Below are 15,625 nucleotides of genomic sequence, written 5' to 3'. Positions count from 1 at the left end.
GATCAGCTTCCGAAGATGAGTACACAAGAATGTCGTCTATGTAGACGACAACACAGACATCAATGAGCTCTCTGAGGACGTCATTCATGAAATATTGGAAGGCGGCCGGCGCATTGCATAGTCCGAAGGGCATCACTTGGTATTCAAATAGCCCATACTTAGTGCGAAATGCCGTCTTCCAGTCATCACCTTCCTTGATCCGTACCAAATGATAAGCTCCCCAGAGATCAAGCTTGCTATAAATACAGGCGTTTTTCACCTGGCCGAGGAGTTCGGGAATCAGAGGTAAGGGGTATCTGTTTTTTACTGTTATCTGATTCAGAGCACGGTAATCAATAAAGGTTCTGAGGTCACCTTCTTTTTTTGGTACGAAGAACAGTGCCAAGGATGCAGGAGACTGACGGACGGATAAAGCCATTGGCCAGATACTGGTCTAAATACTGTCGCAGATGAAGGTTCTCGGCTCGGTGAGGGCATAAATCCTACTGCAAGGGGGAGTTGCACCGGGTAGCAGATCTATCTGACAATCGTATGATCTGTGAGGTGGCAAGGCGTTAGCCTGTTCTTTTTGAAAAACATTTTGGAACTCTCGATACTCTTGAGGTAATTGTGGACCGTCAGTCGTTGCTGACGCTAGGCCAATGCTGGGTTGTGGATAGCAGGTTGGTGCACACTCAGGGAACATTATCGTCTTTGCTCGCCAATCAATCTGAGGGTTGCGTTTCTCCAACCAAGGGATTCCTAGGATTACTTGGAATTGAGGAGCCTTAATCACGTCGAATACAATTACCTGCCGATGCCCGTCTTGGCCTAGTAACATCACTTCAGCAGTGGTATGGGTTACCGGTCCGGAGGCGATTTCGGTCCCATCCACCGTGGTAATGACGTCTTTAACCGCCTTTGGACAAAGAGGTAGGTTCATCCTGGAAGCCAATTCGCGGTCCACGTAATTTCCTATTGCTCCACTATCAATGTATGCCTTAATAGCATGCAAACGTTCTGGTTGCTTTGGGTTTACGAGGACCATAGGCATTATGAAGTGCGAGGTCAAAGAACTGGTTTTTAAGCTCGGCAAGCGGACCTCTACACTTGTTGGGCGAGGACGTTTCCCGGCTCAGGCTTTTCAGAGTTCTTGTCAGAAGCTCCTACTGTCTTCTTAGGTGGTTTTACCGGGCAATCTCGAAGAAAATGTCCAGAGTTTCCACAATAGAGGCACAATTGCATTTGTCGTCTTCTGTCACGCTCTTTCTGGGTTAAGGGACCCTTTACGGCCCCAATCTGCATAGGTTCAACGGTGTCAACCCCTTTGGCGTTGCTTTGTGTTTTCGTGAATACTCGGGTTTCAAACCTGGATCGGTCCGCCTTTCTGTTTTGGAGCCTACGATCCAATTGGACCACCAAATCAATATATTCCAAAAGTCCTGAGGAGGATTCACGACCTGGGCAAGGACGTCTTTAAGTTCACCACGCAGACCTCTGTGAAATAGCGTGATCCTTTTATCCTCGGGCCATGTAGTTTCCACGATTAACCTATTAAAAGATGCAATGTAGCCCAAGAGGTCCTGGTTGCCCTGTCGCAGGGAGAGGAGTTCGTTGTCCAGGGCCTGCCCTTGGGAATGTCTTGCAAAAAGTCTCTCCATACTCGCTTGGAAGGCTGAGAAGTTCCGAAGAATTGGGTCATCCTGTGTAACCAGAGGAATCGACCAATCAGCGGCGCTGCCGCTAAGATACGAAAGTACAAAGGCTACCTTGGTCTGGTCAGTTGGAAAGGCTGCGGGTCTACAAAGAAAGTGCAGTCGGCATTGATTTATAAACACTGCAAATCTTTTAGGGTCACCAGAAAAGCGTTCAGGTGGTGCCAATGGCACATTTCCAGGTAGGTTGATTTGAACGGGATTGGTTGAAGTAACTGGGGTATAATTCCCCCCTGAGTTAGGTAGAGGAGTTTTCCCCGCTTGACTCTAATAACTGTCTGGCGAGATCGTCAGTTCGTTCTTTTGACATTATCAATTCCCTCTTAAGGGCGTTCGTTTCCTGGCGAGCAGCATGGACTTCAGCTCTTAATTCCCCCAACAACTGGGCCAATTGGTCTGTGTCGGAAGTTTCCATAGCGCCTGGGTAGGAGATTATGGGTAGGCTTCGCGTTCTGCAACGCTCACCTGATTCCCACGGAGGCGCTGACCCAAACTGGACTGCTACAGTTGCTTCTATGACTATGATGAGGCGTAGAACTCGGAAGACGCTCTGGGCAGGACCTCCGAATATTGACTGTCTGGCTTGTAAGGTGAATTTTCTGCAGGTGGAAGAAAAAGGGGTAATTACAAGCTGGTTGGATAAGTTCTCCCACCAATCTTCTGCTTTTCCCACTTCTTGGTTCTCGACTGGTCTCCACGAACTCTCACCTTTGGTTTAGTAAAGCCGAGCTCTCCATCCTGCTTCTGGTGCAGGGGCGCATGGAATCCAGTTACGTCACTGGATGATTTCAGTGTTTAGGCTCAGTGTCCTTTTGTGGCTTGTAATAGTCCTTCAGGTGCCGAGGAGCTGTTGGCGACACCACCACTGCTGTGCAAGAAGAGGCTCGTGAGTATAGAAGATCTGAGGCCGCTTCTGAAGGAGCACCCTTTTATAATGTCCTTTTCTGTCTTTCAGGTGCCGAGATGCTGTGGGCGATGCTGCCGCTGTTGCACGTGCGGTGGCACGTAAGTATAACTGAATTGTGGCCGTTTCCAAATGGGCGCCTCTGATAATGTCTTTTCCTTCCTTTCAGGTGCCGAAATGCTGAGGGCGATGCTGCTGCTGCTGCGCGTGAAGAAGCACGTAAGTATTACTGAATTGTGGCCACTTCAGCTCACACACCACTAACAATGTCTTTTGTCTTCCAGGTGCTGGGATGCTGCTGAAGCGAAGGCCGCGGTGAACTCCAGTGTGATCACGGATGGATAAGGTAAGCGAGCGCAGCTGCGAGCGTGTTGTCCGTTTTCTAACCTTATGTCTTTATGTGCAGGTTGTCGGAGACTGGACTCTTGTGGCTGAATTCTGGTGAGATGTTCCTGTGCCTTTTCTTCATCCACAGGTTGCTACTCAAGAAGCTGAGGGTGTGTCTGGACCTGGAATGCAGGAGCCGACTCAGTGAGCGTCCTGCTGCTGTTGCAGAATAACGCGAAGCACATGAATTCTATCGGGCGTGGTTTAAATAGTGGAGAAGTGCTTTGGTGCGTATTCTTCCTCCAGCCTCACCCAGGTAAGAAAAGAGTTCCTGTAACAGAGGATTGGTCCCTCCCAGCCAGTGGCTGGGACTTCACCCAGCTTGGATTGTTCTAGGTGAGTATGCAGTATGGTCTGCCACAGGTAAGTCCACCCAATCACTACTGCACACTTTAAGAATATGAGCCCGGCGCCCATGGCGCCGGGACTGTGGTTCCTTATGAGCCTGGCGCCAGAGGTGCCAGGACATGGTCCAGAGGGCCCCTGTAGGGGTCTGCTGGAACCGGGGGTGTGGATGATGAGCCTGCTTCCGGGGACGCTGGGCCAGTCTTGGCTCCTCGGGAGTAGCGCTCATTACAAAATCTCCTGATTGTTGTACTTGCCGCCATTGCTCTGCTGATACTGTCAGCCGAATCAATGCCTGTCGGGAGGGATTCGCACATAGCGTCTTTACCGTCCTTTATGATATTTAGGAACGCCTCCCTTTCTTCTCCCTCCGGGATACAGTCAGCCGCTGTAGAAGCACACTCCCAAAGTGTATGGCTAAATCTAGCAAGGGTGCAAGTAGCATTAATAGATTTTAACGCCATGCTACATGCCGAAAAGACTTTCTTAGCCATAGCATCATATTTTTTATCGTCCCTGTCCTGTGGGACGGTAGGGTAAGCAGTCTTCATGTCAGTAGAAGACGCTGGCTGTACCACCAGACTTTCTGGGGATGGGTGTTTGGACAAAAACTCTGGGTCTGCAGAAGATACCCTGTATTTAGTAGACAGTTTTTTTATTTACTGCCGGGGCGACATCTGGGGTTTCCCAGTTCGTCATGATTTTCCTTTGAAGAGCTTTATGAAAAGGTACTACAGGATCCTCCTGTGGACCTTTGTCAAGAATATCCGTGAGGTCATCCTGTTGGAAAGCCTGTGAAGGTGTTGACCACCCCATAAATTCTGTGATCCTGGCCATTAAGGCTCTATAAGGGGTTTCAGCATGCTCCCCCGGGTCTGGCCTAGCGAACTCCATCTCTGTGGAAGTGTCTAAACCACTTGCCTCATGTAAGGAATCATGGAGTTCCTTTAATCTGCGTTCCTCTGAGGATAACTCCTCTTGAACTGGGGTTGCAGATCCCTGCAACTCAAACTTCTCTTCTTGGTCAGATAGTTCTCCCTCTTCCATAATTGAGGACATTGTTCTCAATTGGTCTGAACTCACAAAGGGTGTGAAACCCATCTCCAAGGCAGAGGGTGCCAAACCTGTTGTAATCGGCCTCGAAAACGTTGATGTCGTCGACGCCGACGTCGAAGGCTTCGAACGTGGCATCGAAAACAAAGGCGGAGGCCTCGAGGTCCTCGATAGAATTGGAATTCTGCTCGAGGATGTCGACAATCTCGACGACATCGTCATCGAAGACCTGGGAATAGCCACTGGGTGCGCCGCAACCGTGACTTTCCTTGACGTTGACGCCGGTGTTGAGGATGGCGTTGAGTCGACAGACCCGTGTGTCGAAGGTCCCTTCGACAACGGCGTCGAAGACACCGACCTCGGCGTCGTCGAAACCTTCGTCGACGGCGATGGAACCTTCGAAGAAGGATTCAAGGTCTTTGCTTTACTGGAGGGTTCGTGACGCGCTCGAGAAGCTTCCTTCGCCGGGTACTGCGACTCGCGGAGTTTTGGACCTTCGGGTCTTTCGACCAGAGCATCGCTCTCGGCAGTCTTCGAGGGGGTCGAGGCCGCTTTCTCGAAGACGCTCATCATATTTTTTCGGAATTCCTCCCATTCAGCCCGGGAACTATGTTTCGTGGGGCAAGGGATTCTCTTGGGTGAAACAGAGGAAGCGGAGGACGAAGAAGGGGATCTTTGGCGTCTCCTTTTCGAGTGCTTCGATCTCGAGGAGTGATGGGACCCGCTTCGAGACCTGGAGCGCGAATGGTGAGGAGGAGACGAATGTCTCGACTTCGTCAAGGAAGAAGAAGCTTTAGAAGTCTTACCTTTTTCCAGCTTCCCCCTACGCTCCTTCACTTCAGGGCCTTAGCTGTCATGGACATACAGTCCTTGCACTCCGAACAATGGTGTTCAGCTCCCAAACACCACAGACATACTCTGTGAGGGTCAGTCAGCGATATCTTTTTTCCACAGTCTCGGCATTTTTTAAAGCCGGACCGAGGGGTCGTCGGTTCAGACGAGGAAGCCATCGAGTATGGATCGAATATCTCGAGGAAATAGGGCCAATTCTCTACGAAACTGAGCAACGATATTCCGAGGCACTGAGTAAGCGCGGAAAAACGGAACTGAGCAACGGACGCTGCGCGCGGCCTTTATAGGCAGGATGACGTCGATACGGCGGCTGTCGAGGGACATCGACTCGGCGGACGTCGACGCGCAGCGTCCTCTAGAGAAATAATTTCCGTGGCCAGCAAAGCTGGAAAGAGATATCTAAGATAAGGAATACGTCGGAGCACACAATCCCTTTGAAGTAGCTCACTGTAAACCAATTCCCCCCAAATACAGTGTTTAACTGTAGGAATGGAAACGCGAATGAAGACAGTTAAGTTGATTAATGTTTTATTTGTTATTAGTTATTGAATTGGAGTTGTACACTTTGAATATGACAGTATGTAAGCTATTGATTTACTGCTATTTACAAATGCCAATAAAAACATTTTAAAATCAAATATAATCTTGTATGTAGGGATACCAACAGGGACATACTGTACTTTATTTCTACTCTTCGCAAACAAAGATATAGCACAGTCCTCCGAACCTTGGTCTTGCTCCTCCATATCCAAATCCAGTCCCCCTTCCTCTCTGAAAGCCACCCCTTGCTTGTTGAAAAAAATCCTCCCTGTGAAAAATAGCCTACTTGTGCCATTTGTGGAGAATACCCTACTTGTGGGGGATACCTCGCCCCACTCCCCCCTCCCTGCTGAGAGTTGTACTCATATTGCCCTTCTGGGGTGCTAGTAATTACTGCTCCTTTCATGCCAAAATGTGCTAATTTGTTCTGTATCTGTACCAATGTCGCTTCTGCCTTCTGCGCTTGGTCAATTTTGCTTCTTTCCTGTTTTCCTGTTTCGTTCTGCAATGGTGTACTATGTGTGCTTGTATCTCGGCCCATCATTTCGTCTCAATTCCTACCACTTTCCCCAATTCTGCCCGTACTGCTTAGGGGAAACCTTTCACTAATATGTGATAAAAAACAGGGATGTTTCTATCCCATGGTAGTCGTGTCTCTAACTGCCACATCTCCTGTATCTGCTGAATGGACTGTGCAGGGTCCTTATATGAACCCATAGTGAGAGCAAGGATAGACTGGGTACATTTCCGTTAGTACTTCCCATATGTGTGTTCAGCAGTTATTGAATGGTGCACCGTCATGGTCATTACTGTTCAGAGTCACACCGTCATACCCTGCCTTTGTCCAAAGTGTGTCTTCCTGCTCACCAAATAACGAGGCAAAAAAGCTATTCATATCCCCTACAGCCAGGGTAATCCTTCTAGAGGGCATAAATCAACTTGCCTGCCCCTGCTGTGAGGAATGGCAAGCTGTTAGCTGAATTTTCCCTTTCCATATTTGGAAAAGGTACGTACTGAGCCCCCCCACCTCAATCTTTATGTAACCAGGGGAACTGGCCTACGATGTCTCCTCTTCCTTCTTGGTACTTACTAAGCTATTTTGGTGGGCCTTTTCCTAAGCCGCCCAGACCATGACGGCATCCAATCTCTGTCCTCCCCAGGCCATGATATCCTACTTCTGTCCTCCCAAAAGACCCTGTGCCCTGCTTTCTCCGTTACACCCCCGCCCACCACAATTGTTTTCTGCCTGTGCGTCATCGCACATTGAGATGCTATCCACTTCTTCTACGGTAGGGAGTTCTGTGACAAGTTGAATTTAAACATAATGATCCCTGAGGTCCACTTATCTGTTGCTACCGCTGCGTACCACCCTTCCTCCTGCTCCCGTGCTGCTCTTAAGAGCTCCTCTCAATACATCGTCTATCTGCCTTCGGGCGTGTTTCACTATTTCTGAAAGTCCTGGATTCTGAACAGTGTTTGCCGTTGTATTCCTAACCATGTCTCCTGATGTTTTTCTAATAGCCCCTGCTTGTTTATTTGGCAGCCCGCTTATCATTTACAGGTGCATAACAGGGATTGGTGTAACATGCAGCGGGCTTTAGAGGAAAGAACCCATAAGGGGTGGGGTTGGTGCGGAAGGTACCGCAACCTTCTCATTACTTTTAACTACATAGTCATTAGTGGCTTCTTCTTCCTCACAAATTTTCCACAATTTTAATGCCTTTGTCTATTCTTCAGCCTTTTTCCCTTTGTGTGTTGACAAAAGTTATGCGTGTATGTGTTCTAAAATGTCTTTCACGCGTGCTCTCTGTGGGCCACTGTTTAAACATTTTTCCTGCAGTCCCCTGTACCTACTCTTTGTGGTACTTCAATATTGTATCCCTATACTGCGGAAGCCTTTTACACATGTTCTAAAGCAGTCTCCATCATACTAATGAGTCCCATTCCCTCCCTGCTAGATATTTGCCGACGTGTTGAATATTAAAAAATGTTTGCTTCCAACCAATAACACAATTTGCAAAAATCCAATTCCTCCCAACAACATTTTGTCCCAATTTGTCCCAACAATAAATCAATTTGCAAAATATCCAATTATAAACTGGTTTCCTTTTTCTTCCTCAAAGCTGTCTGTAGTCATCAATCAACGGCCACTCTTCTTACTCCTACATTCCTCACCTCCACCAAACCATCCACATGTTAACATACAAATCTCTAAATATACCACTCCAACAAAATGTAACCACTAATATTTACAGCAATATCTTCCTCTCTCCCCTCCTACAGAGGGATGGAGGGATCTTCTACTTCTACACTGCGTTGTCGTTCCCCTATAAGGGGTGTAAGGTACTCATGGTGGCAACAGCAAAGACAGACACAAGTGAATATGTTTCAAGGGTCTTTATTTTAACAATGTACAAATTGGAAAAACACACCTAATCTAACCTAAATCTAAGACGTGAGCAAGCTTTGACCGTCAAATGAAAAATAAGGCAGTCCTTGTGGAATCTGGTCAAAATAAAAGGGCCTATACTACAAAAACTATTGCCAGTCCTTACAACTAATATAGAAAGGGTGTGGATAGGAGGTGCAACAAAGAAAAGAAGTGCTCATAAATAATAGTCAGGATGTGCTAGCTAGGGGTCTTCCTTCCTTCCCCGCGTTATGAACACAGGATAAGGTGGCACTTCTGAGCACAGCACACGCTCAAGCTTTCCCCAGCACAAGCTGACGGTTCAGCTTTCAACTTCTCAGAAGCCTCAACGGTCAAGTCTCTTTCCTCTTGAAAGTCTCTTGCCTTTGAGGGTCAGAAATAACAAAGTGCCTTTCAAACTGAAGTTTTAGGGTGATAGTGGTGCACCCCTGGGTCTCCCTCTTCTGGGCGCAGACCTCTCTGGATTCTTAGCCTCCCTTAGTATGGTTCATATTGACTCTTGTCCACTTGTTTTCTCCTTTCATATTCTCCACTCTTTGGGTGATGACTTTTCACCCAAGGACCCTACCTCGACCGGGCTCAGACCCCTTCTTGACTGTTCGCCTCCGTCTGTCGGGTTCACTATGGCATTCCGCAAAAACACTTGTTCCGGTTGTATTCACAAGTCTCAATGTCTTTTTAAAACAACACACTGTTGGGTTTCCCTCCGTCGGGTTCACTGAGCGGGATTCACTTCCCTTGGCTTTCTCAATTACTTGCCGGCCAAAGACTTTCGACAGTACAGGGATTTGGCTCGACCCATGTATGGCCACTTTGACCTGTCTTGGCGGCTCTCCTATGGGTTCTTCTGGTATCAGTATTTTCAATCAACACGGGATCAACTAGAGTCTCGAGTCAGCACCCACGTGGTGCTGGTTCCCTCTTCAGCTGGCCTTCCCTTAACAATTTACAGTTCTTTGAACTTTTCCCCAATATGCCACTTTGCAACTTCCATTCAACACAACCCAGTTTGTTATCAGTTCTCCCCTCGACTCACCGGCTGTGATGAAACGCTTGGTTTATTTGGTATCTGAGTCAAGGACGGCACCACGGTAGCAGGCGTCTTTCTACTTCCTGCTTATCAGCGTAGGCATGCTCCGTGTACTGTTGACATTTGCTGCAACACTAGAGAGATATTATTCGCGGGCTTGCGATTCCTTTTAGGGAGGCTTTGCGGGTCTGGGTCGGAAAGGGCAAGGTTGCTTCTCTCCTTGTCACCCCTTTGGTTCTTGACGTCTTTCGCCACCTCTTGAATGCCATGCTTGATTAGCTGTCTCGCTGTGAGGTCTGCCTTTCTCGTACCGTGCTCTCGCGCTCCGCCTTTTATCCCTGTGGGGAAGGGAAGGGGCCGTCGGGTGTGTGCGATTCTGGTCAATTGCCCGACTTTGCCCGACCCTTGTATTGGGACACGTCAGGTAAACGGCTCTGGTGTTAGTCCGTTATCTGCCGTGTTGTGCAAAAGTGTTCATGTTGAAAAAGGGGGGGCAGTATTTCTGAATCTCCTACGTGGTATGACGGGGAAAGGGTGTTGAAGGAAGGGGGATACTGCGTCTCAGCCGGCGGTGTCCCACTCCCAGAGGACCCCCCAATCCAGGTCATCCTCCCCCACTGGTCCAACTCCAGGAACTGGATCCAATCGCAATGACTGTGTCCTTGAAACCTGGATGACAGATCCCTGTGGACTAGCTAGGGAGACACCTTCAGGTTTCTCACAGGGCAGATCGCACAACAATTCACAACTCTATCCTACTTATGATGTCATCTTTCGCCACAATGGAGGAGATCCCTTCATTATCTCATTAAAACTGCATGCAAGACTATTGAGCGCCATCTTTCCCCCAACAGAGGAGTTCCTTTCCAACTTAATCTACTAGTCAATTACACAAATTCAACCAACAACAAACAAAAAAATATCCACAATACTGTGTTGTCATGCAAGAGTACACTCACGTGATATAGAAACTCTGAGTCTCCCCCCTCAACGGTCTGCACCACCTTGGTCAGTAGCCCACCTAAGGAATCAGGCAGACCTTCAGGCAACTCTGCGTCAGCTTGCCTCCTCGGTTGTGCGCACAAAACTGGTCTCATCAGGTCGACGATGCATCCCCAAGGTGTGCGGCAGGGGGCCCCCAGCTCTTTGAGGGTACTGGAGATCTCGCTGAGGCCACCAAAGGATCTTGGTTATGTGATTGTTGTGGTGAACCCATCTGCTTTTTTTTTTTTTATTTATCTAGTTGGTTAAACTTTTCAATATAATTCATTTTACAACAATTATAAAAATATACAGGTTACAAAAATCATGTCCATACAAAAGCAAATCTTAAAACTTAATATAAACTACAATCATTACATTATTAAATGAAAAAGATATTAAATCCTGAGTCATTATTATTCTCTTAGAACATGTTAACACTGAACTAAAATCCCCCTAGATTGAGTGCTAATAGATAATTCACTATTGCCAATCTCAGTGATGTACTTTCAGCATTATACAATGCATTCCATAACATCTCTGATGTTACCGGTCGATATCCAACAAAAAAGTGCTCAAAGTATTTCTTCCTGAACATGATTAGTTGGGAGCAGCCAATGATCAGATGAATATGAGTTTCTGGCTTAGCAGAGTTTTTGTAAAAACAACATACGTTAGCACTAGCCGGAATTAAGCGCCAATTCGCCAACACCTCTTTTGAGTGCCAGATTTTTAATCTAAATGTAATAAACAGATTGCGATATTTCACACATTGGAATTTGCACACATATGATTCTGGCACTTGTGGTTTTTTATCTAAAAAGGTGTAAACCTTAAGTTGTTTCTGGTCTAAACATTAGGCTCGGTGTTAATCCAATCCCATTCCCAGATCTTTTTCTTTGCCTTGTTTGGATTGTGCACAAGTACGTCATCAGAAACATCGGCTGCAGTCAAAAACTCTTCGACTTTAGAGCACCTTTTTATACTTAGCCAATACATCTAACAGTGAATTATGTTTACAATCCATGATGCATTTTCTGTATAAACTACACATTTCCCACATATACACAGCATATAATGAAATTAGTCCCAATTCAAACTATACACATAGAAACACTTTTGGGTAATCTTAATAATTCTTTCCAAAAGGAACCTTCAATAGTGGCCCAATACACATTACCACGCCACCTGTGCGTTTCAGCACCATAGATCGTAGACAGCACAGCTTTTTGTCTATAAAATGTCAATACATGGAGCAAGGTTCATCTACCATATCTTCAATTTCTAATCGACGCCTGTGCCGCAGCAGTTTTCTTCTTTTTAGAAATGTCAGAGTAATATTGAGCATCTGAAATCTGATCATTAATATTGAGCCCCAGATATTTATATTCTCAAACCTATTCCAAGGGTTTTTGTTGTAAAGTCCACTTGAAGGTATTCCCTTTGATTTTATGTGTCGTGGCAAAAATAATAACCTTAGATTTTACAAGATTAATGATCAATTAATTTCTTTGAGAAAGATATATAGAAAACCTAGAGGCACACCTGTTTATATTTTATCTCATCAAATTAAATTAGAGAAAGTAATGAGGTTGAAGATAAATTTGAGGTGCGGTGGGAGAAAGGCTCAACCTTGGCATCTAGGTTGGACAAAATAGACAAAGTGTGGTTGTTCCCAAAGAAACTTTGGGAACTCCCGTCCCCTGCACACTATCGAATATCTGAAAAAAATCAGAAAAATAACTCAAGAGAGTTTCTGGATTTTGTTTACACCTAATATTTTAGGTAATATTTAGAAAAACAGAAATTTTGACAAACACTTTTCATGATACATAAATCATTAAACAGGTAAGACAATATTTTGTGAAAACAAAGATTTTGGTGAAAGTATCCTTTTCTTTATTGTACAAAGCATATGGTGGTGCCCAACGCGTTTCGAGTACAACTCTTCTTCAGGGGCAATGGCACAATTTTTTCATTTTTCTACAAAGTGAAGAGATGACATGAGTCAAATTATCTTAGCCCATTATAGACAGTGCATAATCAATGTATTTGTACCATTTTTTGATTTTTCCTTTCCACGTTGGATTTTCCAAGACATAGGTGTGTTCAAAGAAGTACATGAAGATGTTGGCATAGGAGGGTGCCACTGGGGAAAAATCAAAAAATGGTACAGATACATTGATGACATCTTTGGCATTTTCAAAGGAACGGAATCTGAACTACTGCTCTTCTGGGAGTTCTTGGACCAATGCAATGACAGAATCCAGCTGACAATTGAAATTGGAAAGCCATCCATCAACTTTTTGGATGTTACTATAGAGATCTCAAACTCAGCACTTAAGACACAAATTTACAGAAAACCTACAGATGTCAACAGCACTCTTCACTTCCACAGCTTTCATCCAAAACATCTTAAAGAAAACCTACCGTATAGTCAACTCCTTCGCCTGAAAAGAATTACCTCAGAGGCTGATAAACTCCAAGAATACTCGATTATGAAATCCCGTTTTGAAGATCGACATTTTCCAACTGTCCTTCTAGACAAAGCTGTACTCAGAACGGAAGCACAGACTAGAACTGAATTGCTGGCCATTAAACCCAAGGAAACCAAATCCAACTTGATACACTCACTGAAATACTCCAGCCAGAGCTTTCAGATAAAACTGATAATTTACAAAAACTGGGATATCATTAAATCAGACCCACAGCTTAATCAGCTGTTCCCAGAACCACCGATGCTTGCCTACAAAACGGGCAGAAACTTTTGAGACAAATTAATTAAAGCCGAAAAAAGGAAAATGTCCAATCAGACCTTTTTAAACAAACCAAAAAATTGTACCTTCCCTTGTCTGAATTGCCAGCACTGTTCGAATGTAATAAAGGGAGATCACATTAGACATGCTAACACAGGTAAAAAAATTCTATTAAAACAATATGCCACCTGTGACTCAAAGAATGTCATTTATGCTCTACGCTGTCCCTGTGGACTGTACTATGTGGGTAAAACAGCCAGAAAAGCGAAAATGCGTTGGACGGAGCACAAATCTAACATGCGTACCAAAAATACAAAATCCCCAGTATATAGACACTTTAGAGACCACAAACATACTGTGGCCCAAATGAGAGTTGTGATTCTCGAAATTGTGCACCCTCTTCCAAGAGGTGGTGATCTACAAAAAATCTTGTCACAAAGAATTATATTGGATACACTGCCTTGATTTGCTTACCCCGTTAGGGATGAACGAAAAGTATTACCTAGGTCCTTACTTACAATGTAGCATTCTCTGATACATTGTTGTTATATTCCCTCTCTATTTTTATAAAAAATGTTATGCCAATTTTAGAAAAACCCAGGTACCATGCTACAGTCTCCAGAAATAGAATGTGCATCCATTAGGAGCAGAAGTAAATGGGATTTGATAACCGACCGTCTGCTGATGTTGCGCAGACTGATTAATTTGTACACTAATATGGAATCTTTTAATGTTTGGATCAATGTTTTTGTTTGTAAATATCTTTATGTATTCAATACAGATGTTTCCTTATTGTCACATGTACCTGAACCATCTTCTTATTGTTTATAGTATCTTTCTCGACATTTCACTTCCCATGCGGCCAGTGTACAGAATACCACACCATCTTTGGTAAACATTTCTGCCTGTATTTAAATCAACATCAGAGTATGTTTTCCCGACGTTACTGCTGTTTTAATAACCTTTTAAACATCAGGTATACAAAATTTCGCATTGAGTCTTTTCCAAGCACTCTTTGACTCGCCTTCCCTAAGTTTCATTATTTTGTTTCCTTTTCCATGAAAGGCGTGGATGGTACGTCACGCGGCTGACGTACATCACGCAACCACTTGATTCTGGATACGTCAGTAAACATGACGAGTTCTTTTTTACACATGCGCAACTCTTCTTTCTCCTGAATACGTCAGTAGACATGACGATCTTTATCTACACATGCGCACTTCGGCTACTCACCGCGCATGTCATTTTGCTAACAAAGAGCATCACCGTTCGTATATAAGGAGACGCTGCACAGGGTGGACGCATCTCCAGACCGGCAGATGCGACCATCCTTGTAGCGCCTTCTACCAAAGAATTCCATGTAAGTACTTGTAGCCATCAGGTTTCTTTCTAGATTAGATGTAGTCTATTTGAGATACTTATCTTCGTCTCTCTCCTTTCAGTTAAATAGTAGTTTGCAGACTTTGAACCTTTTGCTGCAATTTGTCCGTGCTGGATGACAACCACTAGATGCACTTTGCATTCACTTCATTTTTATCGATCTTTTTCTAAAGACATGCAAGTTTTCACTCCATTTGCTTTCACTTAGAAATTACCATATGGTTAACCTTGTTTCCACTTTGAAAAACGTTTTTGTTCTTACCTTTTCTGTTAAATAGTTCCATGTACAAATGTAACTACATAATCTTTGTTCAAGAATGTATGATTGGATCATAAGCAGATTTATCTAGCTGAATATAAGCAGCATTTGTTCTTCTTTATTTTGTGTAAAATAAGTACACTACTATATGGTTTCCAGGAATGGGTTTTTGAATCAATGTACGTTTGCCAATCTTCCCCAAATTGCGAATACTTGTTTAAATTTGTCACTTTATGTTTAACCGATTACTTTTTACGCCATTTGGGTTAAACTGAGCTAAAAACAGAGATAAATTATATGTACTGTCTATAATGGGCTAAGATAATTTGACTCTGTCATCTCTTCACTTTGTAGAAAAATGAAAAAATTGTGCCATTGCCCCTGAAGAAGAGTTGTACTCGAAACGCGTTGGGCACCACCATATGCTTTGTACAATAAAGAAAAGGATACTTTCACCAAAATCTTTGTTTTCACAAAATATTGTCTTACCTGTTTAAGGAAAATGATTTATGTATCATGAAAAGTGTTTGTCAAAATTTCTGTTTTTCTAAATATTACCTAAAATATTAGGTGTAAACAAAATCCAGAAACTCTCGAGTTATTTTTCTGATTTTTTTCAGATATTCGATAGTGTGCAGGGGACGAGAGTTCCCAAAGTTTCTTTGGGAACAACCACACTTTGTCAATTAATTTCTTTGGACATACCAGTCCAATTCATTCAGTAAAGTTTGCAAATCCCTGTGGCGTCTTCGCCAGCAAGACTAAATCGTCGGCATAAAAGAGCCAGGGGATTGCATGCTTTCCCAAATGAGGGCAATCAGAGATGACAGTAACGAAACCTTGACTAATGTCCGAAATGAAAAAAATTAAAAAATGACGATGCAATAAGCAACCCTGTTTAAGGCCTGTTTAGGTTTTTATTGAGCTTGATAGTCTGCCGTCTAACGAGAGTCTAATTTGGACTGAGGTGTTTGAATGAAATTCTCTGATCCAATGCTGAAGATGACAAGGAC

The 15,625-nt window shown here is 44.3% G+C and overlaps 1 protein-coding gene across 14 annotated transcripts in view; it reads right to left on the bottom strand.

The window, feature by feature from the left end:
* Positions 1 to 15,625, bottom strand: part of TBC1D24 (TBC1 domain family member 24) — a 1,120,122-nt gene that overhangs the window by 601,087 nt on the left and 503,410 nt on the right. For 3 of the 14 annotated variants that reach the window (XM_069646944.1, XM_069646942.1, XM_069646941.1), the window contains exon 3: positions 10,196 to 10,403. The exons of the other annotated variants lie outside the window; for them this stretch is intronic. The gene's annotated coding sequence lies outside the window, so the exon portion shown is untranslated. The remainder of the gene's footprint in view (positions 1 to 10,195; positions 10,404 to 15,625) is intronic. 14 annotated transcript variants of the gene reach the window in all.

Source organism: Ambystoma mexicanum, chromosome 2q, assembly GCF_040938575.1.
Source record: "Ambystoma mexicanum isolate Mex_15411 chromosome 2q, UKY_AmexF1_1, whole genome shotgun sequence".
Taxonomy (NCBI): Eukaryota; Metazoa; Chordata; class Amphibia; order Caudata; family Ambystomatidae; genus Ambystoma; species Ambystoma mexicanum.
Note: the sequence above shows the minus strand (reverse complement) of the source record. Positions and strands in the feature narration are given on the sequence as shown.